Source organism: Styela clava, chromosome 6, assembly GCF_964204865.1.
Source record: "Styela clava chromosome 6, kaStyClav1.hap1.2, whole genome shotgun sequence".
Taxonomy (NCBI): Eukaryota; Metazoa; Chordata; class Ascidiacea; order Stolidobranchia; family Styelidae; genus Styela; species Styela clava.
The window spans coordinates 17703308-17726467 of record NC_135255.1 but is presented as its reverse complement, the minus strand read 5'-3'; the positions used below and the strand labels follow the sequence as shown (position 1 = coordinate 17726467).

Below are 23160 nucleotides of genomic sequence, written 5' to 3'. Positions count from 1 at the left end.
ACGCTGCATATCTCTTGCAGCAAGGGATCACAAAACGATCTAGATTCGTCAATAATTTTGAGAGATACCAGGATAAATCACTCGAAATTAATTTGTAACCATTGCGACGTAATAAGCTAAAACAATAAATATTACGTCAAACGTCACGCTGCAGTTAACCGGTTAAAGAAATTCCAGATTCTCTTCGCCTGTAACCAAATACATTTTAATTGCAGTCTCTGCTCTGTGACATCACAATGCCCATCTAACTTCCATTTAAAGAATTCGTGAAATTGTTGTGCGTTCCGAAGTTACTCCGGTGGAAGCAGTATGGAAGATTTGCAGCTGTCTTCGTGCCTGACGCTCCGCGCCCATTCCAAAAGACACGGAACGAGGGTGAGTACTCGCTTTGCCTTACAAAGTAGTAGGAGAAACATGACAAACATTATATAAATCGTAACTTTCCGAATAGGAAAGTGACGGGCCAGTCAAGGCTGTAGTGCAACGCCAAGCCGACCGGTGAGAGCGGAGTGGCAAGCCGAACCCTCGCTCTCGTCGTCGCAAAAATCAAATTAATACAAGAGTGGGGGAGTACCCCACGATTCAGGTATTAATCTGAATAGAACAGTTACTACACTTGATCTTAGCCAATAGGCCGAAGAAGCGATAAATGGTCGGTGTTTTCACGCAATAATGTATTGGGAATTTATGAAAACGGTTCCGGTGACGGTGATTAAGTTTCCACTTACAATACTAATTAGTGGGACTGGGAATGGTGGACCCATTCTGGATGGTTGAAGGTTACGATTTATTTTAACCGTTGACTGACATCTGAGGTACAAATCATCTTTATAATGTACAATTTTGTCAGAAATGATTACGTCTTCGCAAATTTATCTCCTGTAGCGTTTCATTTAAAAGAATATCACTAACTGTATTTGTAGAGACCCAATAGAGGTGAAAAATAATTGAAGTACCAAGATTGCTGATTATGAAAATTGGACAATGATAAATTCATAATCAGTTTTCGGTAAAAGCGTAAATTGTCTATTCCATGTGGCGCAGTTGATGCTGTTTTTCCGTATGATATCTCAAAGAAGAATTTGCACACTGGGCACTGTAAATTTGTCACATAAGTGACATTGAATAACGGAAACTGTTTCACGAAAATACTTCCATATGTCCAAAGCACGCTGCATATCTTTTGCAGCAAGGGATCACAAAACGATCTAGATTCGTCAATAATTTTGAGAGATACCAGGATAAATCACTCGAAATTAATTTGTAACCATTGCGACGTAATAAGCTAAAACAATAAATATTACGTCAAACGTCACGCTGCAGTTAACCGGTTAAAGAAATTCCAGATTCTCTTCGCCTGTAACCAAATACATTTTAATTGCAGTCTCTGCTCTGTGACATCACAATGCCCATCTAACTTCCATTTAAAGAATTCGTGAAATTGTTGTGCGTTCCGAAGTTACTCCGGTGGAAGCAGTATGGAAGATTTGCAGCTGTCTTCGTGCCTGACGCTCCGCGCCCATTCCAAAAGACACGGAACGAGGGTGAGTACTCGCTTTGCCTTACAAAGTAGTAGGAGAAACATGACAAACATTATATAAATCGTAACTTTCCGAATAGGAAAGTGACGGGCCAGTCAAGGCTGTAGTGCAACGCCAAGCCGACCGGTGAGAGCGGAGTGGCAAGCCGAACCCTCGCTCTCGTCGTCGCAAAAATCAAATTAATACAAGAGTGGGGGAGTACCCCACGATTCAGGTATTAATCTGAATAGAACAGTTACTACACTTGATCTTAGCCAATAGGCCGAAGAAGCAATAAATGGTCGGTGTTTTCACGCAATAATGTATTGGGAATTTATGAAAACGGTTCCGGTGACGGTGATTAAGTTTCCACTTACAATACTAATTAGTGGGGCTGGGAATGGTGGACCCATTCTGGATGGTTGAAGGTTACGATTTATTTTAACCGTTGACTGACATCTCAGGTACAAATCATCTTTATAATGTACAATTTTGTCAGAAATGATTACGTCTTCGCAAATTTATCTCCTGTAGCGTTTCATTTAAAAGAATATCACTAACTGTATTTGTAGAGACCCAATAGAGGGGAAAAATAATTGAAGTACCAAGATTGCTGATTATGAAAATTGGACAATGATAAATTCATAATCAGTTTTCGGTAAAAGCGTAAATTGTCTATTCCATGTGGCGCAGTTGATGCTGTTTTTCCGTATGATATCTCAAAGAAGAATTTGCACACTGGGCACTGTAAATTTGTCACATAAGTGACATTGAATAACGGAAACTGTTTCACGAAAATACTTCCATATGTCCAAAGCACGCTGCATATCTCTTGCAGCAAGGGATCACAAAACGATCTAGATTCGTCAATAATTTTGAGAGATACCAGGATAAATCACTCGAAATTAATTTGTAACCATTGCGACGTAATAAGCTAAAACAATAAATATTACGTCAAACGTCACGCTGCAGTTAACCGGTTAAAGAAATTCCAGATTCTCTTCGCCTGTAACCAAATACATTTTAATTGCAGTCTCTGCTCTGTGACATCACAATGCCCATCTAACTTCCATTTAAAGAATTCGTGAAATTCTTTTCGTTCCGAAGTTACTCCGGTGGAAGCAGTATGAAAGATTTGCAGCTGTCTTCGTGCCTGACGCTCCGCGCCCATTCCAAAAGACACGGAACGAGGGTGAGTACTCGCTTTGCCTTACAAAGTAGTAGGAGAAACATGACAAACATTATATAAATCGTAACTTTCCGAATAGGAAAGTGACGGGCCAGTCAAGGCTGTAGTGCAACGCCAAGCCGACCGGTGAGAGCGGAGTGGCAAGCCGAACCCTCGCTCTCGTCGTCGCAAAAATCAAATTAATACAAGATGGGGGGAGTACCCCACGATTCAGGTATTAATCTGAATAGAACAGTTACTACACTTGATCTTAGCCAATAGGCCGAAGAAGCGATAAATGGTCGGTGTTTTCACGCAATAATGTATTGGGAATTTATGAAAACGGTTCCGGTGACGGTGATTAAGTTTCCACTTACAATACTAATTAGTGGGGCTGGGAATGGTGGACCCATTCTGGATGGTTGAAGGTTACGATTTATTTTAACCGTTGACTGACATCTCAGGAACAAATCATCTTTATAATGTACAATTTTGTCAGAAATGATTACGTCTTCGCAAATTTATCTCCTGTAGCGTTTCATTTAAAAGAATATCACTAACTGTATTTGTAGAGACCCAATAGAGGTAAAAAATAATTGAAGTACCAAGATTGCTGATTATGAAAATTGGACAATGATAAATTCATAATCAGTTTTCGGTAAAAGCGTAAATTGTCTATTCCATGTGGCGCAGTTGATGCTGTTTTTCCGTATGATATCTCAAAGAAGAATTTGCACACTGGGCACTGTAAATTTGTCACATAAGTGACATTGAATAACGGAAACTGTTTCACGAAAATACTTCCAAATGTCCAAAGCACGCTGCATATCTCTTGCAGCAAGGGATCACAAAACGATCTAAATTCGTCAATAATTTTGAGAGATACCAGGATAAATCACTCGAAATTAATTTGTAACCATTGCGACGTAATAAGCTAAAACAATAAATATTACGTCAAACGTCACGCTGCAGTTAACCGGTTAAAGAAATTCCAGATTCTCTTCGCCTGTAACCAAATACATTTTAATTGCAGTCTCTGCTCTGTGACATCACAATGCCCATCTAACTTCCATTTAAAGAATTCGTGAAATTGTTGTGCGTTCCGAAGTTACTCCGGTGGAAGCAGTATGGAAGATTTGCAGCTGTCTTCGTGCCTGACGCTCCGCGCCCATTCCAAAAGACACGGAACGAGGGTGAGTACTCGCTTTGCCTTACAAAGTAGTAGGAGAAACATGACAAACATTATATAAATCGTAACTTTCCGAATAGGAAAGTGACGGGCCAGTCAAGGCTGTAGTGCAACGCCAAGCCGACCGGTGAGAGCGGAGTGGCAAGCCGAACCCTCGCTCTCGTCGTCGCAAAAATCAAATTAATACAAGAGTGGGGGAGTACCCCACGATTCAGGTATTAATCTGAATAGAACAGTTACTACACTTGATCTTAGCCAATAGGCCGAAGAAGCGATAAATGGTCGGTGTTTTCACGCAATAATGTATTGGGAATTTATGAAAACGGTTCCGGTGACGGTGATTAAGTTTCCACTTACAATACTAATTAGTGGGGCTGGGAATGGTGGACCCATTCTGGATGGTTGAAGGTTACGATTTATTTTAACCGTTGACTGACATCTCAGGTACAAATCATCTTTATAATGTACAATTTTGTCAGAAATGATTACGTCTTCGCAAATTTATCTCCTGTAGCGTTTCATTTAAAAGAATATCACTAACTGTATTTGTAGAGACCCAATAGAGGTGAAAAATAATTGAAGTACCAAGATTGCTGATTATGAAAATTGGACAATGATAAATTCATAATCAGTTTTCGGTAAAAGCGTAAATTGTCTATTCCATGTGGCGCAGTTGATGCTGTTTTTCCGTATGATATCTCAAAGAAGAATTTGCACACTAGGCACTGTAAATTTGTCACATAAGTGACATTGAATAACGGAAACTGTTTCACGAAAATACTTCCATATGTCCAAAGCACGCTGCATATCTCTTGCAGCAAGGGATCACAAAACGATCTAGATTCGTCAATAATTTTGAGAGATACCAGGATAAATCACTCGAAATTAATTCGTAACCATTGCGACGTAATAAGCTAAAACAATAAATATTACGTCAAACGTCACGCTGCAGTTAACCGGTTAAAGAAATTCCAGATTCTCTTCGCCTGTAACCAAATACATTTTAATTGCAGTCTCTGCTCTGTGACATCACAATGCCCATCTAACTTCCATTTAAAGAATTCGTGAAATTGTTGTGCGTTCCGAAGTTACTCCGGTGGAAGCAGTATGGAAGATTTGCAGCTGTCTTCGTGCCTGACGCTCCGCGCCCATTCCAAAAGACACGGAACGAGAGTGAGTACTCGCTTTGCCTTACAAAGTAGTAGGAGAAACATGACAAACATTATATAAATCGTAACTTTCCGAATAGGAAAGTGACGGGCCAGTCAAGGCTGTAGTGCAACGCCAAGCCGACCGGTGAGAGCGGAGTGGCAAGCCGAACCCTCGCTCTCGTCGTCGCAAAAATCAAATTAATACAAGAGTGGGGGAGTACCCCACGACTCAGGTATTAATCTGAATAGAACAGTTACTACACTTGATCTTAGCCAATAGGCCGAAGAAGCGATAAATGGTCGGTGTTTTCACGCAATAATGTATTGGGAATTTATGAAAACGGTTCCGGTGACGGTGATTAAGTTTCCACTTACAATACTAATTAGTGGGGCTGGGAATGGTGGACCCATTCTGGATGGTTGAAGGTTACGATTTATTTTAACCGTTGACTGACATCTCAGGTACAAATCATCTTTATAATGTACAATTTTGTCAGAAATGATTACGTCTTCGCAAATTTATCTCCTGTAGCGTTTCATTTAAAAGAATATCACTAACTGTATTTGTAGAGACCCAATAGAGGTGAAAAATAATTGAAGTACCAAGATTGCTGATTATGAAATTTGGACAATGATAAATTCATAATCAGTTTTCGGTAAAAGCGTAAATTGTCTATTCCATGTGGCGCAGTTGATGCTGTTTTTCCGTATGATATCTCAAAGAAGAATTTGCACACTGGGCACTGTAAATTTGTCACATAAGTGACATTGAATAACGGAAACTGTTTCACGAAAATACTTCCATATGTCCAAAGCACGCTGCATATCTCTTGCAGCAAGGGATCACAAAACGATCTAGATTCGTCAATAATTTTGAGAGATACCAGGATAAATCACTCGAAATTAATTTGTAACCATTGCGACGTAATAAGCTAAAACAATAAATATTACGTCAAACGTCACGCTGCAGTTAACCGGTTAAAGAAATTCCAGATTCTCTTTGCCTGTAACCAAATACATTTTAATTGCAGTCTCTGCTCTGTGACATCACAATGCCCATCTAACTTCCATTTAAAGAATTCGTGAAATTGTTGTGCGTTCCGAAGTTACTCCGGTGGAAGCAGTATGGAAGATTTGCAGCTGTCTTCGTGCCTGACGCTCCGCGCCCATTCCAAAAGACACGGAACGAGGGTGAGTACTCGCTCTGCCTTACAAAGTAGTAGGAGAAACATGACAAACATTATATAAATCGTAACTTTCCGAATAGGAAAGTGACGGGCCAGTCAAGGCTGTAGTGCAACGCCAAGCCGACCGGTGAGAGCGGAGTGGCAAGCCGAACCCTCGCTCTCGTCGTCGCAAAAATCAAAGTATTACAAGAGTGGGGGAGTACCCCACGATTCAGGTATTAATCTGAATAGAACAGTTACTACACTTGATCTTAGCCAATAGGCCGAAGAAGCGATAAATGGTCGGTGTTTTCACGCAATAATGTATTGGGAATTTATGAAAACGGTTCCGGTGACGGTGATTAAGTTTCCACTTACAATACTAATTAGTGGGGCTGGGAATGGTGGACCCATTCTGGATGGTTGAAGGTTACGATTTATTTTAACCGTTGACTGACATCTCAGGAACAAATCATCTTTATAATGTACAATTTTGTCAGAAATGATTACGTCTTCGCAAATTTATCTCCTGTAGCGTTTCATTTAAAAGAATATCACTAACTGTATTTGTAGAGACCCAATAGAGGTGAAAAATAATTGAAGTACCAAGATTGCTGATTATGAAAATTGGACAATGATAAATTCATAATCAGTTTTCGGTAAAAGCGTAAATTGTCTATTCCATGTGGCGCAGTTGATGCTGTTTTTCCGTATGATATCTCAAAGAAGAATTTGCACACTGGGCACTGTAAATTTGTCACATAAGTGACATTGAATAACGGAAACTGTTTCACGAAAATACTTCCATATGTCCAAAGCACGCTGCATATCTCTTGCAGCAAGGGATCACAAAACGATCTAGATTCGTCAATAATTTTGAGAGATACCAGGATAAATCACTCGAAATTAATTTGTAACCATTGCGACGTAATAAGCTAAAACAATAAATATTACGTCAAACGTCACGCTGCAGTTAACCGGTTAAAGAAATTCCAGATTCTCTTCGCCTGTAACCAAATACATTTCAATTGCAGTCTCTGCTCTGTGACATCACAATGCCCATCTAACTTCCATTTAAAAAATTCGTGAAATTGTTGTGCGTTCCGAAGTTACTCCGGTGGAAGCAGTATGGAAGATTTGCAGCTGTCTTCGTGCCTGACGCTCCGCGCCCATTCCAAAAGACACGGAACGAGGGTGAGTACTCGCTTTGCCTTACAAAGTAGTAGGAGAAACATGACAAACATTATATAAATCGTAACTTTCCGAATAGGAAAGTGACGGGCCAGTCAAGGCTGTAGTGCAACGCCAAGCCGACCGGTGAGAGCGGAGTGGCAAGCCGAACCCTCGCTCTCGTCGTCGCAAAAATCAAATTAATACAAGAGTGGGGGAGTACCCCACGATTCAGGTATTAATCTGAATAGAACAGTTACTACACTTGATCTTAGCCAATAGGCCGAAGAAGCGATAAATGGTCGGTGTTTTCACGCAATAATGTATTGGGAATTTATGAAAACGGTTCCGGTGACGGTGATTAAGTTTCCACTTACAATACTAATTAGTGGGGCTGGGAATGGTGGACCCATTCTGGATGGTTGAAGGTTACGATTTATTTTAACCGTTGACTGACATCTCAGGTACAAATCATCTTTATAATGTACAATTTTGTCAGAAATGATTACGTCTTCGCAAATTTATCTCCTGTAGCGTTTCATTTAAAAGAATATCACTAACTGTATTTGTAGAGACCCAATAGAGGTGAAAAATAATTGAAGTACCAAGATTGCTGATTATGAAAATTGGACAATGATAAATTCATAATCAGTTTTCGGTAAAAGCGTAAATTGTCTATTCCATGTGGCGCAGTTGATGCTGTTTTTCCGTATGATATCTCAAAGAAGAATTTGCACACTGGGCACTGTAAATTTGTCACATAAGTGACATTGAATAACGGAAACTGTTTCACGAAAATACTTCCATATGTCCAAAGCACGCTGCATATCTCTTGCAGCAAGGGATCACAAAACGATCTAGATTCGTCAATAATTTTGAGAGATACCAGGATAAATCACTCGAAATTAATTTGTAACCATTGCGACGTAATAAGCTAAAACAATAAATATTACGTCAAACGTCACGCTGCAGTTAACCGGTTAAAGAAATTCCAGATTCTCTTCGCCTGTAACCAAATACATTTTAATTGCAGTCTCTGCTCTGTGACATCACAATGCCCATCTAACTTCCATTTAAAGAATTCGTGAAATTGTTGTGCGTTCCGAAGTTTCTCCGGTGGAAGCAGTATGGAAGATTTGCAGCTGTCTTCGTGCCTGACGCTCCGCGCCCATTCCAAAAGACACGGAACGAGGGTGAGTACTCGCTTTGCCTTACAAAGTAGTAGGAGAAACATGACAAACATTATATAAATCGTAACTTTCCGAATAGGAAAGTGACGGGCCAGTCAAGGCTGTAGTGCAACGCCAAGCCGACCGGTGAGAGCGGAGTGGCAAGCCGAACCCTCGCTCTCGTCGTCGCAAAAATCAAATTAATACAAGAGTGGGGGAGTACCCCACGATTCAGGTATTAATCTGAATAGAACAGTTACTACACTTGATCTTAGCCAATAGGCCGAAGAAGCGATAAATGGTCGGTGTTTTCACGCAATAATGTATTGGGAATTTATGAAAACGGTTCCGGTGACGGTGATTAAGTTTCCACTTACAATACTAATTAGTGGGGCTGGGAATGGTGGACCCATTCTGGATGGTTGAAGGTTACGATTTATTTTAACCGTTGACTGACATCTCAGATACAAATCATCTTTATAATGTACAATTTTGTCAGAAATGATTACGTCTTCGCAAATTTATCTCCTGTAGCGTTTCATTTAAAAGAATATCACTAACTGTATTTGTAAAGACCCAATAGAGGTGAAAAATAATTGAAGTACCAAGATTGCTGATTATGAAATTTGGACAATGATAAATTCATAATCAGTTTTCGGTAAAAGCGTAAATTGTCTATTCCATGTGGCGCAGTTGATGCTGTTTTTCCGTATGATATCTCAAAGAAGAATTTGCACACTGGGCACTGTAAATTTGTCACATAAGTGACATTGAATAACGGAAACTGTTTCACGAAAATACTTCCATATGTCCAAAGCACGCTGCATATCTCTTGCAGCAAGGGATCACAAAACGATCTAGATTCGTCAATAATTTTGAGAGATACCAGGATAAATCACTCGAAATTAATTTGTAACCATTGCGACGTAATAAGCTAAAACAATAAATATTACGTCAAACGTCACGCTGCAGTTAACCGGTTAAAGAAATTCCAGATTCTCTTCGCCTGTAACCAAATACATTTTAATTGCAGTCTCTGCTCTGTGACATCACAATGCCCATCTAACTTCCATTTAAAGAATTCGTGAAATTGTTGTGCGTTCCGAAGTTACTCCGGTGGAAGCAGTATGGAAGATTTGCAGCTGTCTTCGTGCCTGACGCTCCGCGCCCATTCCAAAAGACACGGAACGAGGGTGAGTACTCGCTTTGCCTTACAAAGTAGTAGGAGAAACATGACAAACATTATATAAATCGTAACTTTCCGAATAGGAAAGTGACGGGCCAGTCAAGGCTGTAGTGCAACGCCAAGCCGACCGGTGAGAGCGGAGTGGCAAGCCGAACCCTCGCTCTCGTCGTCGCAAAAATCAAATTAATACAAGAGTGGGGGAGTACCCCACGATTCAGGTATTAATCTGAATAGAACAGTTACTACACTTGATCTTAGCCAATAGGCCGAAGAAGCGATAAATGGTCGGTGTTTTCACGCAATATTGTATTGGGAATTTATGAAAACGGTTCCGGTGACGGTGATTAAGTTTCCACTTACAATACTAATTAGTGGGGCTGGGAATGGTGGACCCATTCTGGATGGTTGAAGGTTACGATTTATTTTAACCGTTGACTGACATCTCAGGAACAAATCATCTTTATAATGTACAATTTTGTCAGAAATGATTACGTCTTCGCAAATTTATCTCCTGTAGCGTTTCATTTAAAAGAATATCACTAACTGTATTTGTAGAGACCCAATAGAGGTGAAAAATAATTGAAGTACCAAGATTGCTGATTATGAAAATTGGACAATGATAAATTCATAATCAGTTTTCGGTAAAAGCGTAAATTGTCTATTCCATGTGGCGCAGTTGATGCTGTTTTTCCGTATGATATCTCAAAGAAGAATTTGCACACTGGGCACTGTAAATTTGTCACATAAGTGACATTGAATAACGGAAACTGTTTCACGAAAATACTTCCATATGTCCAAAGCACGCTGCATATCTCTTGCAGCAAGGGATCACAAAACGATCTAGATTCGTCAATAATTTTGAGAGATACCAGGATAAATCACTCGAAATTAATTTGTAACCATTGCGACGTAATAAGCTAAAACAATAAATATTACGTCAAACGTCACACTGCAGTTAACCGGTTAAAGAAATTCCAGATTCTCTTCGCCTGTAACCAAATACATTTTAATTGCAGTCTCTGCTCTGTGACATCACAATGCCCATCTAACTTCCATTTAAAGAATTCGTGAAATTGTTGTGCGTTCCGAAGTTACTCCGGTGGAAGCAGTATGGAAGATTTGCAGCTGTCTTCGTGCCTGACGCTCCGCGCCCATTCCAAAAGACACGGAACGAGGGTGAGTACTCGCTTTGCCTTACAAAGTAGTAGGAGAAACATGACAAACATTATATAAATCGTAACTTTCCGAATAGGAAAGTGACGGGCCAGTCAAGGCTGTAGTGCAACGCCAAGCCGACCGGTGAGAGCGGAGTGGCAAGCCGAACCCTCGCTCTCGTCGTCGCAAAAATCAAATTAATACAAGAGTGGGGGAGTACCCCACGATTCAGGTATTAATCTGAATAGAACAGTTACTACACTTGATCTTAGCCAATAGGCCGAAGAAGCGATAAATGGTCGGTGTTTTCACGCAATAATGTATTGGGAATTTATGAAAACGGTTCCGGTGACGGTGATTAAGTTTCCACTTACAATACTAATTAGTGGGGCTGGGAATGGTGGACCCATTCTGGATGGTTGAAGGTTACGATTTATTTTAACCGTTGACTGACATCTCAGGTACAAATCATCTTTATAATGTACAATTTTGTCAGAAATGATTACGTCTTCGCAAATTTATCTCCTGTAGCGTTTCATTTAAAAGAATATCACTAACTGTATTTGTAGAGACCCAATAGAGGTGAAAAATAATTGAAGTACCAAGATTGCTGGTTATGAAAATTGGACAATGATAAATTCATAATCAGTTTTCGGTAAAAGCGTAAATTGTCTATTCCATGTGGCGCAGTTGATGCTGTTTTTCCGTATGATATCTCAAAGAAGAATTTGCACACTGGGCACTGTAAATTTGTCACATAAGTGACATTGAATAACGGAAACTGTTTCACGAAAATACTTCCATATGTCCAAAGCACGCTGCATATCTCTTGCAGCAAGGGATCACAAAACGATCTAGATTCGTCAATAATTTTGAGAGATACCAGGATAAATCACTCGAAATTAATTTGTAACCATTGCGACGTAATAAGCTAAAACAATAAATATTACGTCAAACGTCACACTGCAGTTAACCGGTTAAAGAAATTCCAGATTCTCTTCGCCTGTAACCAAATACATTTTAATTGCAGTCTCTGCTCTGTGACATCACAATGCCCATCTAACTTCCATTTAAAGAATTCGTGAAATTGTTGTGCGTTCCGAAGTTACTCCGGTGGAAGCAGTATGGAAGATTTGCAGCTGTCTTCGTGCCTGACGCTCCGCGCCCATTCCAAAAGACACGGAACGAGGGTGAGTACTCGCTTTGCCTTACAAAGTAGTAGGAGAAACATGACAAACATTATATAAATCGTAACTTTCCGAATAGGAAAGTGACGGGCCAGTCAAGGCTGTAGTGCAACGCCAAGCCGACCGGTGAGAGCGGAGTGGCAAGCCGAACCCTCGCTCTCGTCGTCGCAAAAATCAAATTAATACAAGAGTGGGGGAGTACCCCACGATTCAGGTATTAATCTGAATAGAACAGTTACTACACTTGATCTTAGCCAATAGGCCGAAGAAGCGATAAATGGTCGGTGTTTTCACGCAATAATGTATTGGGAATTTATGAAAACGGTTCCGGTGACGGTGATTAAGTTTCCACTTACAATACTAATTAGTGGGGCTGGGAATGGTGGACCCATTCTGGATGGTTGAAGGTTACGATTTATTTTAACCGTTGACTGACATCTCAGGTACAAATCATCTTTATAATGTACAATTTTGTCAGAAATGATTACGTCTTCGCAAATTTATCTCCTGTAGCGTTTCATTTAAAAGAATATCACTAACTGTATTTGTAGAGACCCAATAGAGGTGAAAAATAATTGAAGTACCAAGATTGCTGATTATGAAAATTGGACAATGATAAATTCATAATCAGTTTTCGGTAAAAGCGTAAATTGTCTATTCCATGTGGCGCAGTTGATGCTGTTTTTCCGTATGATATCTCAAAGAAGAATTTGCACACTGGGCACTGTAAATTTGTCACATAAGTGACATTGAATAACGGAAACTGTTTCACGAAAATACTTCCATATGTCCAAAGCACGCTGCATATCTCTTGCAGCAAGGGATCACAAAACGATCTAGATTCGTCAATAATTTTGAGAGATACCAGGATAAATCACTCGAAATTAATTTGTAACCATTGCGACGTAATAAGCTAAAACAATAAATATTACGTCAAACGTCACGCTGCAGTTAACCGGTTAAAGAAATTCCAGATTCTCTTCGCCTGTAACCAAATACATTTTAATTGCAGTCTCTGCTCTGTGACATCACAATGCCCATCTAACTTCCATTTAAAGAATTCGTGAAATTGTTGTGCGTTCCGAAGTTACTCCGGTGGAAGCAGTATGGAAGATTTGCAGCTGTCTTCGTGCCTGACGCTCCGCGCCCATTCCAAAAGACACGGAACGAGGGTGAGTACTCGCTTTGCCTTACAAAGTAGTAGGAGAAACATGACAAACATTATATAAATCGTAACTTTCCGAATAGGAAAGTGACGGGCCAGTCAAGGCTGTAGTGCAACGCCAAGCCGACCGGTGAGAGCGGAGTGGCAAGCCGAACCCTCGCTCTCGTCGTCGCAAAAATCAAATTAATACAAGAGTGGGGGAGTACCCCACGATTCAGGTATTAATCTGAATAGAACAGTTACTACACTTGATCTTAGCCAATAGGCCGAAGAAGCGATAAATGGTCGGTGTTTTCACGCAATAATGTATTGGGAATTTATGAAAACGGTTCCGGTGACGGTGATTAAGTTTCCACTTACAATACTAATTAGTGGGGCTGGGAATGGTGGACCCATTCTGGATGGTTGAAGGTTACGATTTTTTTTTAACCGTTGACTGACATCTCAGGTACAAATCATCTTTATAATGTACAATTTTGTCAGAAATGATTACGTCTTCGCAAATTTATCTCCTGTAGCGTTTCATTTAAAAGAATATCACTAACTGTATTTGTAGAGACCCAATAGAGGTGAAAAATAATTGAAGTACCAAGATTGCTGATTATGAAAATTGGACAATGATAAATTCATAATCAGTTTTCGGTAAAAGCGTAAATTGTCTATTCCATGTGGCGCAGTTGATGCTGTTTTTCCGTATGATATCTCAAAGAAGAATTTGCACACTGGGCACTGTAAATTTGTCACATAAGTGACATTGAATAACGGAAACTGTTTCACGAAAATACTTCCATATGTCCAAAGCACGCTGCATATCTCTTGCAGCAAGGGATCACAAAACGATCTAGATTCGTCAATAATTTTGAGAGATACCAGGATAAATCACTCGAAATTAATTTGTAACCATTGCGACGTAATAAGCTAAAACAATAAATATTACGTCAAACGTCACGCTGCAGTTAACCGGTTAAAGAAATTCCAGATTCTCTTCGCCTGTAACCAAATACATTTTAATTGCAGTCTCTGCTCTGTGACATCACAATGCCCATCTAACTTCCATTTAAAGAATTCGTGAAATTGTTGTGCGTTCCGAAGTTACTCCGGTGGAAGCAGTATGGAAGATTTGCAGCTGTCTTCGTGCCTGACGCTCCGCGCCCATTCCAAAAGACACGGAACGAGGGTGAGTACTCGCTTTGCCTTACAAAGTAGTAGGAGAAACATGACAAACATTATATAAATCGTAACTTTCCGAATAGGAAAGTGACGGGCCAGTCAAGGCTGTAGTGCAACGCCAAGCCGACCGGTGAGAGCGGAGTGGCAAGCCGAACCCTCGCTCTCGTCGTCGCAAAAATCAAATTAATACAAGAGTGGGGGAGTACCCCACGATTCAGGTATTAATCTGAATAGAACAGTTACTACACTTGATCTTAGCCAATAGGCCGAAGAAGCGATAAATGGTCGGTGTTTTCACGCAATAATGTATTGGGAATTTATGAAAACGGTTCCGGTGACGGTGATTAAGTTTCCACTTACAATACTAATTAGTGGGGCTGGGAATGGTGGACCCATTCTGGATGGTTGAAGGTTACGATTTATTTTAACCGTTGACTGACATCTCAGGAACAAATCATCTTTATAATGTACAATTTTGTCAGAAATGATTACGTCTTCGCAAATTTATCTCCTGTAGCGTTTCATTTAAAAGAATATCACTAACTGTATTTGTAGAGACCCAATAGAGGTGAAAAATAATTGAAGTACCAAGATTGCTGATTATGAAAATTGGACAATGATAAATTCATAATCAGTTTTCGGTAAAAGCGTAAATTGTCTATTCCATGTGGCGCAGTTGATGCTGTTTTTCCGTATGATATCTCAAAGAAGAATTTGCACACTGGGCACTGTAAATTTGTCACATAAGTGACATTGAATAACGGAAACTGTTTCACGAAAATACTTCCATATGTCCAAAGCACGCTGCATATCTCTTGCAGCAAGGGATCACAAAACGATCTAGATTCGTCAATAATTTTGAGAGATACCAGGATAAATCACTCGAAATTAATTTGTAACCATTGCGACGTAATAAGCTAAAACAATAAATATTACGTCAAACGTCACGCTGCAGTTAACCGGTTAAAGAAATTCCAGATTCTCTTCGCCTGTAACCAAATACATTTTAATTGCAGTCTCTGCTCTGTGACATCACAATGCCCATCTAACTTCCATTTAAAGAATTCGTGAAATTGTTGTGCGTTCCGAAGTTACTCCGGTGGAAGCAGTATGGAAGATTTGCAGCTGTCTTCGTGCCTGACGCTCCGCGCCCATTCCAAAAGACACGGAACGAGGGTGAGTACTCGCTTTGCCTTACAAAGTAGTAGGAGAAACATGACAAACATTATATAAATCGTAACTTTCCGAATAGGAAAGTGACGGGCCAGTCAAGGCTGTAGTGCAACGCCAAGCCGACCGGTGAGAGCGGAGTGGCAAGCCGAACCCTCGCTCTCGTCGTCGCAAAAATCAAATTAATACAAGAGTGGGGGAGTACCCCACGATTCAGGTATTAATCTGAATAGAACAGTTACTACACTTGATCTTAGCCAATAGGCCGAAGAAGCGATAAATGGTCGGTGTTTTCACGCAATAATGTATTGGGAATTTATGAAAACGGTTCCGGTGACGGTGATTAAGTTTCCACTTACAATACTAATTAGTGGGGCTGGGAATGGTGGACCCATTCTGGATGGTTGAAGGTTACGATTTATTTTAACCGTTGACTGACATCTCAGGTACAAATCATCTTTATAATGTACAATTTTGTCAGAAATGATTACGTCTTCGCAAATTTATCTCCTGTAGCGTTTCATTTAAAAGAATATCACTAACTGTATTTGTAGAGACCCAATAGAGGTGAAAAATAATTGAAGTACCAAGATTGCTGATTATGAAAATTGGACAATGATAAATTCATAATCAGTTTTCGGTAAAAGCGTAAATTGTCTATTCCATGTGGCGCAGTTGATGCTGTTTTTCCGTATGATATCTCAAAGAAGAATTTGCACACTGGGCACTGTAAATTTGTCACATAAGTGACATTGAATAACGGAAACTGTTTCACGAAAATACTTCCATATGTCCAAAGCACGCTGCATATCTCTTGCAGCAAGGGATCACAAAACGATCTAGATTCGTCAATAATTTTGAGAGATACCAGGATAAATCACTCGAAATTAATTTGTAACCATTGCGACGTAATAAGCTAAAACAATAAATATTACGTCAAACGTCACGCTGCAGTTAACCGGTTAAAGAAATTCCAGATTCTCTTCGCCTGTAACCAAATACATTTTAATTGCAGTCTCTGCTCTGTGACATCACAATGCCCATCTAACTTCCATTTAAAGAATTCGTGAAATTGTTGTGCGTTCCGAAGTTACTCCGGTGGAAGCAGTATGGAAGATTTGCAGCTGTCTTCGTGCCTGACGCTCCGCGCCCATTCCAAAAGACACGGAACGAGGGTGAGTACTCGCTTTGCCTTACAAAGTAGTAGGAGAAACATGACAAACATTATATAAATCGTAACTTTCCGAATAGGAAAGTGACGGGCCAGTCAAGGCTGTAGTGCAACGCCAAGCCGACCGGTGAGAGCGGAGTGGCAAGCCGAACCCTCGCTCTCGTCGTCGCAAAAATCAAATTAATACAAGAGTGGGGGAGTACCCCACGATTCAGGTATTAATCTGAATAGAACAGTTACTACACTTGATCTTAGCCAATAGGCCGAAGAAGCGATAAATGGTCGGTGTTTTCACGCAATAATGTATTGGGAATTTATGAAAACGGTTCCGGTGACGGTGATTAAGTTTCCACTTACAATACTAATTAGTGGGGCTGGGAATGGTGGACCCATTCTGGATGGTTGAAGGTTACGATTTATTTTAACCGTTGACTGACATCTCAGGTACAAATCATCTTTATAATGTACAATTTTGTCAGAAATGATTACGTCTTCGCAAATTTATCTCCTGTAGCGTTTCATTTAAAAGAATATCACTAACTGTATTTGTAGAGACCCAATAGAGGTGAAAAATAATTGAAGTACCAAGATTGCTGATTATGAAAATTGGACAATGATAAATTCATAATCAGTTTTCGGTAAAAGCGTAAATTGTCTATTCCATGTGGCGCAGTTGATGCTGTTTTTCCGTATGATATCTCAAAGAAGAATTTGCACACTGGGCACTGTAAATTTGTCACATAAGTGACATTGAATAACGGAAACTGTTTCACGAAAATACTTCCATATGTCCAAAGCACGCTGCATATCTCTTGCAGCAAGGGATCACAAAACGATCTAGATTCGTCAATAATTTTGAGAGATACCAGGATAAATCACTCGAAATTAATTTGTAACCATTGCGACGTAATAAGCTAAAACAATAAATATTACGTCAAACGTCACGCTGCAGTTAACCGGTTAAAGAAATTCCAGATTCTCTTCGCCTGTAACCAAATACATTTTAATTGCAGTCTCTGCTCTGTGACATCACAATGCCCATCTAACTTCCATTTAAAGAATTCGTGAAATTGTTGTGCGTTCCGAAGTTACTCCGGTGGAAGCAGTATGGAAGATTTGCAGCTGTCTTCGTGCCTGACGCTCCGCGCCCATTCCAAAAGACACGGAACGAGGGTGAGTACTCGCTTTGCCTTACAAAGTAGTAGGAGAAACATGACAAACATTATATAAATCGTAACTTTCCGAATAGGAAAGTGACGGGCCAGTCAAGGCTGTAGTGCAACGCCAAGCCGACCGGTGAGAGCGGAGTGGCAAGCCGAACCCTCGCTCTCGTCGTCGCAAAAATCAAATTAATACAAGAGTGGGGGAGTACCCCACGATTCAGGTATTAATCTGAATAGAACAGTTACTACACTTGATCTTAGCCAATAGGCCGAAGAAGCGATAAATGGTCGGTGTTTTCACGCAATAATGTATTGGGAATTTATGAAAACGGTTCCGGTGACGGTGATTAAGTTTCCACTTACAATACTAATTAGTGGGGCTGGGAATGGTGGACCCATTCTGGATGGTTGAAGGTTACGATTTATTTTAACCGTTGACTGACATCTCAGGAACAAATCATCTTTATAATGTACAATTTTGTCAGAAATGATTACGTCTTCGCAAATTTATCTCCTGTAGCGTTTCATTTAAAAGAATATCACTAACTGTATTTGTAGAGACCCAATAGAGGTGAAAAATAATTGAAGTACCAAGATTGCTGATTATGAAAATTGGACAATGATAAATTCATAATCAGTTTTCGGTAAAAGCGTAAATTGTCTATTCCATGTGGCGCAGTTGATGCTGTTTTTCCGTATGATATCTCAAAGAAGAATTTGCACACTGGGCACTGTAAATTTGTCACATAAGTGACATTGAATAACGGAAACTGTTTCACGAAAATACTTCCATATGTCCAAAGCACGCTGCATATCTCTTGCAGCAAGGGATCACAAAACGATCTAGATTCGTCAATAATTTTGAGAGATACCAGGATAAATCACTCGAAATTAATTTGTAACCATTGCGACGTAATAAGCTAAAACAATAAATATTACGTCAAACGTCACGCTGCAGTTAACCGGTTAAAGAAATTCCAGATTCTCTTCGCCTGTAACCAAATACATTTTAATTGCAGTCTCTGCTCTGTGACATCACAATGCCCATCTAACTTCCATTTAAAGAATTCGTGAAATTGTTGTGCGTTCCGAAGTTACTCCGGTGGAAGCAGTATGGAAGATTTGCAGCTGTCTTCGTGCCTGACGCTCCGCGCCCATTCCAAAAGACACGGAACGAGGGTGAGTACTCGCTTTGCCTTACAAAGTAGTAGGAGAAACATGACAAACATTATATAAATCGTAACTTTCCGAATAGGAAAGTGACGGGCCAGTCAAGGCTGTAGTGCAACGCCAAGCCGACCGGTGAGAGCGGAGTGGCAAGCCGAACCCTCGCTCTCGTCGTCGCAAAAATCAAATTAATACAAGAGTGGGGGAGTACCCCACGATTCAGGTATTAATCTGAATAGAACAGTTACTACACTTGATCTTAGCCAATAGGCCGAAGAAGCGATAAATGGTCGGTGTTTTCACGCAATAATGTATTGGGAATTTATGAAAACGGTTCCGGTGACGGTGATTAAGTTTCCACTTACAATACTAATTAGTGGGGCTGGGAATGGTGGACCCATTCTGGATGGTTGAAGGTTACGATTTATTTTAACCGTTGACTGACATCTCAGGTACAAATCATCTTTATAATGTACAATTTTGTCAGAAATGATTACGTCTTCGCAAATTTATCTCCTGTAGCGTTTCATTTAAAAGAATATCACTAACTGTATTTGTAGAGACCCAATAGAGGTGAAAAATAATTGAAGTACCAAGATTGCTGATTATGAAAATTGGACAATGATAAATTCATAATCAGTTTTCGGTAAAAGCGTAAATTGTCTATTCCATGTGGCGCAGTTGATGCTGTTTTTCCGTATGATATCTCAAAGAAGAATTTGCACACTGGGCACTGTAAATTTGTCACATAAGTGACATTGAATAACGGAAACTGTTTCACGAAAATACTTCCATATGTCCAAAGCACGCTGCATATCTCTTGCAGCAAGGGATCACAAAACGATCTAGATTCGTCAATAATTTTGAGAGATACCAGGATAAATCACTCGAAATTAATTTGTAACCATTGCGACGTAATAAGCTAAAACAATAAATATTACGTCAAACGTCACGCTGCAGTTAACCGGTTAAAGAAATTCCAGATTCTCTTCGCCTGTAACCAAATACATTTTAATTGCAGTCTCTGCTCTGTGACATCACAATGCCCATCTAACTTCCATTTAAAGAATTCGTGAAATTGTTGTGCGTTCCGAAGTTACTCCGGTGGAAGCAGTATGGAAGATTTGCAGCTGTCTTCGTGCCTGACGCTCCGCGCCCATTCCAAAAGACACGGAACGAGGGTGAGTACTCGCTTTGCCTTACAAAGTAGTAGGAGAAACATGACAAACATTATATAAATCGTAACTTTCCGAATAGGAAAGTGACGGGCCAGTCAAGGCTGTAGTGCAACGCCAAGCCGACCGGTGAGAGCGGAGTGGCAAGCCGAACCCTCGCTCTCGTCGTCGCAAAAATCAAATTAATACAAGAGTGGGGGAGTACCCCACGATTCAGGTATTAATCTGAATAGAACAGTTACTACACTTGATCTTAGCCAATAGGCCGAAGAAGCGATAAATGGTCGGTGTTTTCACGCAATAATGTATTGGGAATTTATGAAAACGGTTCCGGTGACGGTGATTAAGTTTCCACTTACAATACTAATTAGTGGGGCTGGGAATGGTGGACCCATTCTGGATGGTTGAAGGTTACGATTTATTTTAACCGTTGACTGACATCTCAGGTACAAATCATCTTTATAATGTACAATTTTGTCAGAAATGATTACGTCTTCGCAAATTTATCTCCTGTAGCGTTTCATTTAAAAGAATATCACTAACTGTATTTGTAGAGACCCAATAGAGGTGAAAAATAATTGAAGTACCAAGATTGCTGATTATGAAAATTGGACAATGATAAATTCATAATCAGTTTTCGGTAAAAGCGTAAATTGTCTATTCCATGTGGCGCAGTTGATGCTGTTTTTCCGTATGATATCTCAAAGAAGAATTTGCACACTGGGCACTGTAAATTTGTCACATAAGTGACATTGAATAACGGAAACTGTTTCACGAAAATACTTCCATATGTCCAAAGCACGCTGCATATCTCTTGCAGCAAGGGATCACAAAACGATCTAGATTCGTCAATAATTTTGAGAGATACCAGGATAAATCACTCGAAATTAATTTGTAACCATTGCGACGTAATAAGCTAAAACAATAAATATTACGTCAAACGTCACGCTGCAGTTAACCGGTTAAAGAAATTCCAGATTCTCTTCGCCTGTAACCAAATACATTTTAATTGCAGTCTCTGCTCTGTGACATCACAATGCCCATCTAACTTCCATTTAAAGAATTCGTGAAATTGTTGTGCGTTCCGAAGTTACTCCGGTGGAAGCAGTATGGAAGATTTGCAGCTGTCTTCGTGCCTGACGCTCCGCGCCCATTCCAAAAGACACGGAACGAGGGTGAGTACTCGCTTTGCCTTACAAAGTAGTAGGAGAAACATGACAAACATTATATAAATCGTAACTTTCCGAATAGGAAAGTGACGGGCCAGTCAAGGCTGTAGTGCAACGCCAAGCCGACCGGTGAGAGCGGAGTGGCAAGCCGAACCCTCGCTCTCGTCGTCGCAAAAATCAAATTAATACAAGAGTGGGGGAGTACCCCACGATTCAGGTATTAATCTGAATAGAACAGTTACTACACTTGATCTTAGCCAATAGGCCGAAGAAGCGATAAATGGTCGGTGTTTTCACGCAATAATGTATTGGGAATTTATGAAAACGGTTCCGGTGACGGTGATTAAGTTTCCACTTACAATACTAATTAGTGGGGCTGGGAATGGTGGACCCATTCTGGATGGTTGAAGGTTACGATTTATTTTAACCGTTGACTGACATCTCAGGTACAAATCATCTTTATAATGTACAATTTTGTCAGAAATGATTACGTCTTCGCAAATTTATCTCCTGTAGCGTTTCATTTAAAAGAATATCACTAACTGTATTTGTAGAGACCCAATAGAGGTGAAAAATAATTGAAGTACCAAGATTGCTGATTATGAAAATTGGACAATGATAAATTCATAATCAGTTTTCGGTAAAAGCGTAAATTGTCTATTCCATGTGGCGCAGTTGATGCTGTTTTTCCGTATGATATCTCAAAGAAGAATTTGCACACTGGGCACTGTAAATTTGTCACATAAGTGACATTGAATAACGGAAACTGTTTCACGAAAATACTTCCATATGTCCAAAGCACGCTGCATATCTCTTGCAGCAAGGGATCACAAAACGATCTAGATTCGTCAATAATTTTGAGAGATACCAGGATAAATCACTCGAAATTAATTTGTAACCATTGCGACGTAATAAGCTAAAACAATAAATATTACGTCAAACGTCACGCTGCAGTTAACCGGTTAAAGAAATTCCAGATTCTCTTCGCCTGTAACCAAATACATTTTAATTGCAGTCTCTGCTCTGTGACATCACAATGCCCATCTAACTTCCATTTAAAGAATTCGTGAAATTGTTGTGCGTTCCGAAGTTACTCCGGTGGAAGCAGTATGGAAGATTTGCAGCTGTCTTCGTGCCTGACGCTCCGCGCCCATTCCAAAAGACACGGAACGAGGGTGAGTACTCGCTTTGCCTTACAAAGTAGTAGGAGAAACATGACAAACATTATATAAATCGTAACTTTCCGAATAGGAAAGTGACGGGCCAGTCAAGGCTGTAGTGCAACGCCAAGCCGACCGGTGAGAGCGGAGTGGCAAGCCGAACCCTCGCTCTCGTCGTCGCAAAAATCAAATTAATACAAGAGTGGGGGAGTACCCCACGATTCAGGTATTAATCTGAATAGAACAGTTACTACACTTGATCTTAGCCAATAGGCCGAAGAAGCGATAAATGGTCGGTGTTTTCACGCAATAATGTATTGGGAATTTATGAAAACGGTTCCGGTGACGGTGATTAAGTTTCCACTTACAATACTAATTAGTGGGGCTGGGAATGGTGGACCCATTCTGGATGGTTGAAGGTTACGATTTATTTTAACCGTTGACTGACATCTCAGGTACAAATCATCTTTATAATGTACAATTTTGTCAGAAATGATTACGTCTTCGCAAATTTATTTCCTGTAGCGTTTCATTTAAAAGAATATCACTAACTGTATTTGTAGAGACCCAATAGAGGTGAAAAATAATT

At 40.0% G+C, this 23160-nt stretch overlaps 20 non-coding genes across 20 annotated transcripts; all 20 read right to left on the bottom strand.

Moving 5' to 3' along the window:
* Positions 1 to 453: 453 nt before the first annotated feature.
* Positions 454 to 647, bottom strand: LOC144424791 (U2 spliceosomal RNA). Its single transcript, XR_013477011.1, has one exon. It is a non-coding gene; the product is annotated as a U2 spliceosomal RNA (small nuclear RNA).
* Positions 648 to 1622: 975 nt separating this feature from the next.
* On the bottom strand, positions 1623 to 1816 carry LOC144424813 (U2 spliceosomal RNA). Its single transcript, XR_013477033.1, has one exon. It is a non-coding gene; the product is annotated as a U2 spliceosomal RNA (small nuclear RNA).
* Positions 1817 to 2790: 974 nt separating this feature from the next.
* LOC144424883 (U2 spliceosomal RNA) lies at positions 2791 to 2984 on the bottom strand. Its single transcript, XR_013477103.1, has one exon. It is a non-coding gene; the product is annotated as a U2 spliceosomal RNA (small nuclear RNA).
* Positions 2985 to 3959: 975 nt separating this feature from the next.
* On the bottom strand, positions 3960 to 4153 carry LOC144424790 (U2 spliceosomal RNA). The gene has a single exon (XR_013477010.1). It is a non-coding gene; the product is annotated as a U2 spliceosomal RNA (small nuclear RNA).
* A 975-nt stretch (positions 4154 to 5128) lies between these two features.
* On the bottom strand, positions 5129 to 5322 carry LOC144424858 (U2 spliceosomal RNA). The gene has a single exon (XR_013477078.1). It is a non-coding gene; the product is annotated as a U2 spliceosomal RNA (small nuclear RNA).
* A 975-nt stretch (positions 5323 to 6297) lies between these two features.
* Positions 6298 to 6491, bottom strand: LOC144424866 (U2 spliceosomal RNA). The gene has a single exon (XR_013477086.1). It is a non-coding gene; the product is annotated as a U2 spliceosomal RNA (small nuclear RNA).
* A 975-nt stretch (positions 6492 to 7466) lies between these two features.
* Positions 7467 to 7660, bottom strand: LOC144424789 (U2 spliceosomal RNA). Its single transcript, XR_013477009.1, has one exon. It is a non-coding gene; the product is annotated as a U2 spliceosomal RNA (small nuclear RNA).
* Positions 7661 to 8635: 975 nt separating this feature from the next.
* LOC144424788 (U2 spliceosomal RNA) lies at positions 8636 to 8829 on the bottom strand. Its single transcript, XR_013477008.1, has one exon. It is a non-coding gene; the product is annotated as a U2 spliceosomal RNA (small nuclear RNA).
* Positions 8830 to 9804: 975 nt separating this feature from the next.
* On the bottom strand, positions 9805 to 9998 carry LOC144424786 (U2 spliceosomal RNA). Its single transcript, XR_013477006.1, has one exon. It is a non-coding gene; the product is annotated as a U2 spliceosomal RNA (small nuclear RNA).
* Positions 9999 to 10973: 975 nt separating this feature from the next.
* LOC144424785 (U2 spliceosomal RNA) lies at positions 10974 to 11167 on the bottom strand. Its single transcript, XR_013477005.1, has one exon. It is a non-coding gene; the product is annotated as a U2 spliceosomal RNA (small nuclear RNA).
* A 975-nt stretch (positions 11168 to 12142) lies between these two features.
* On the bottom strand, positions 12143 to 12336 carry LOC144424784 (U2 spliceosomal RNA). The gene has a single exon (XR_013477004.1). It is a non-coding gene; the product is annotated as a U2 spliceosomal RNA (small nuclear RNA).
* A 975-nt stretch (positions 12337 to 13311) lies between these two features.
* On the bottom strand, positions 13312 to 13505 carry LOC144424783 (U2 spliceosomal RNA). The gene has a single exon (XR_013477003.1). It is a non-coding gene; the product is annotated as a U2 spliceosomal RNA (small nuclear RNA).
* A 976-nt stretch (positions 13506 to 14481) lies between these two features.
* On the bottom strand, positions 14482 to 14675 carry LOC144424782 (U2 spliceosomal RNA). Its single transcript, XR_013477002.1, has one exon. It is a non-coding gene; the product is annotated as a U2 spliceosomal RNA (small nuclear RNA).
* Positions 14676 to 15650: 975 nt separating this feature from the next.
* LOC144424781 (U2 spliceosomal RNA) lies at positions 15651 to 15844 on the bottom strand. The gene has a single exon (XR_013477001.1). It is a non-coding gene; the product is annotated as a U2 spliceosomal RNA (small nuclear RNA).
* A 975-nt stretch (positions 15845 to 16819) lies between these two features.
* Positions 16820 to 17013, bottom strand: LOC144424780 (U2 spliceosomal RNA). The gene has a single exon (XR_013477000.1). It is a non-coding gene; the product is annotated as a U2 spliceosomal RNA (small nuclear RNA).
* Positions 17014 to 17988: 975 nt separating this feature from the next.
* On the bottom strand, positions 17989 to 18182 carry LOC144424779 (U2 spliceosomal RNA). Its single transcript, XR_013476999.1, has one exon. It is a non-coding gene; the product is annotated as a U2 spliceosomal RNA (small nuclear RNA).
* A 975-nt stretch (positions 18183 to 19157) lies between these two features.
* LOC144424778 (U2 spliceosomal RNA) lies at positions 19158 to 19351 on the bottom strand. The gene has a single exon (XR_013476998.1). It is a non-coding gene; the product is annotated as a U2 spliceosomal RNA (small nuclear RNA).
* A 975-nt stretch (positions 19352 to 20326) lies between these two features.
* LOC144424777 (U2 spliceosomal RNA) lies at positions 20327 to 20520 on the bottom strand. The gene has a single exon (XR_013476997.1). It is a non-coding gene; the product is annotated as a U2 spliceosomal RNA (small nuclear RNA).
* A 975-nt stretch (positions 20521 to 21495) lies between these two features.
* On the bottom strand, positions 21496 to 21689 carry LOC144424775 (U2 spliceosomal RNA). Its single transcript, XR_013476995.1, has one exon. It is a non-coding gene; the product is annotated as a U2 spliceosomal RNA (small nuclear RNA).
* Positions 21690 to 22664: 975 nt separating this feature from the next.
* Positions 22665 to 22858, bottom strand: LOC144424774 (U2 spliceosomal RNA). The gene has a single exon (XR_013476994.1). It is a non-coding gene; the product is annotated as a U2 spliceosomal RNA (small nuclear RNA).
* Positions 22859 to 23160: the final 302 nt, after the last annotated feature.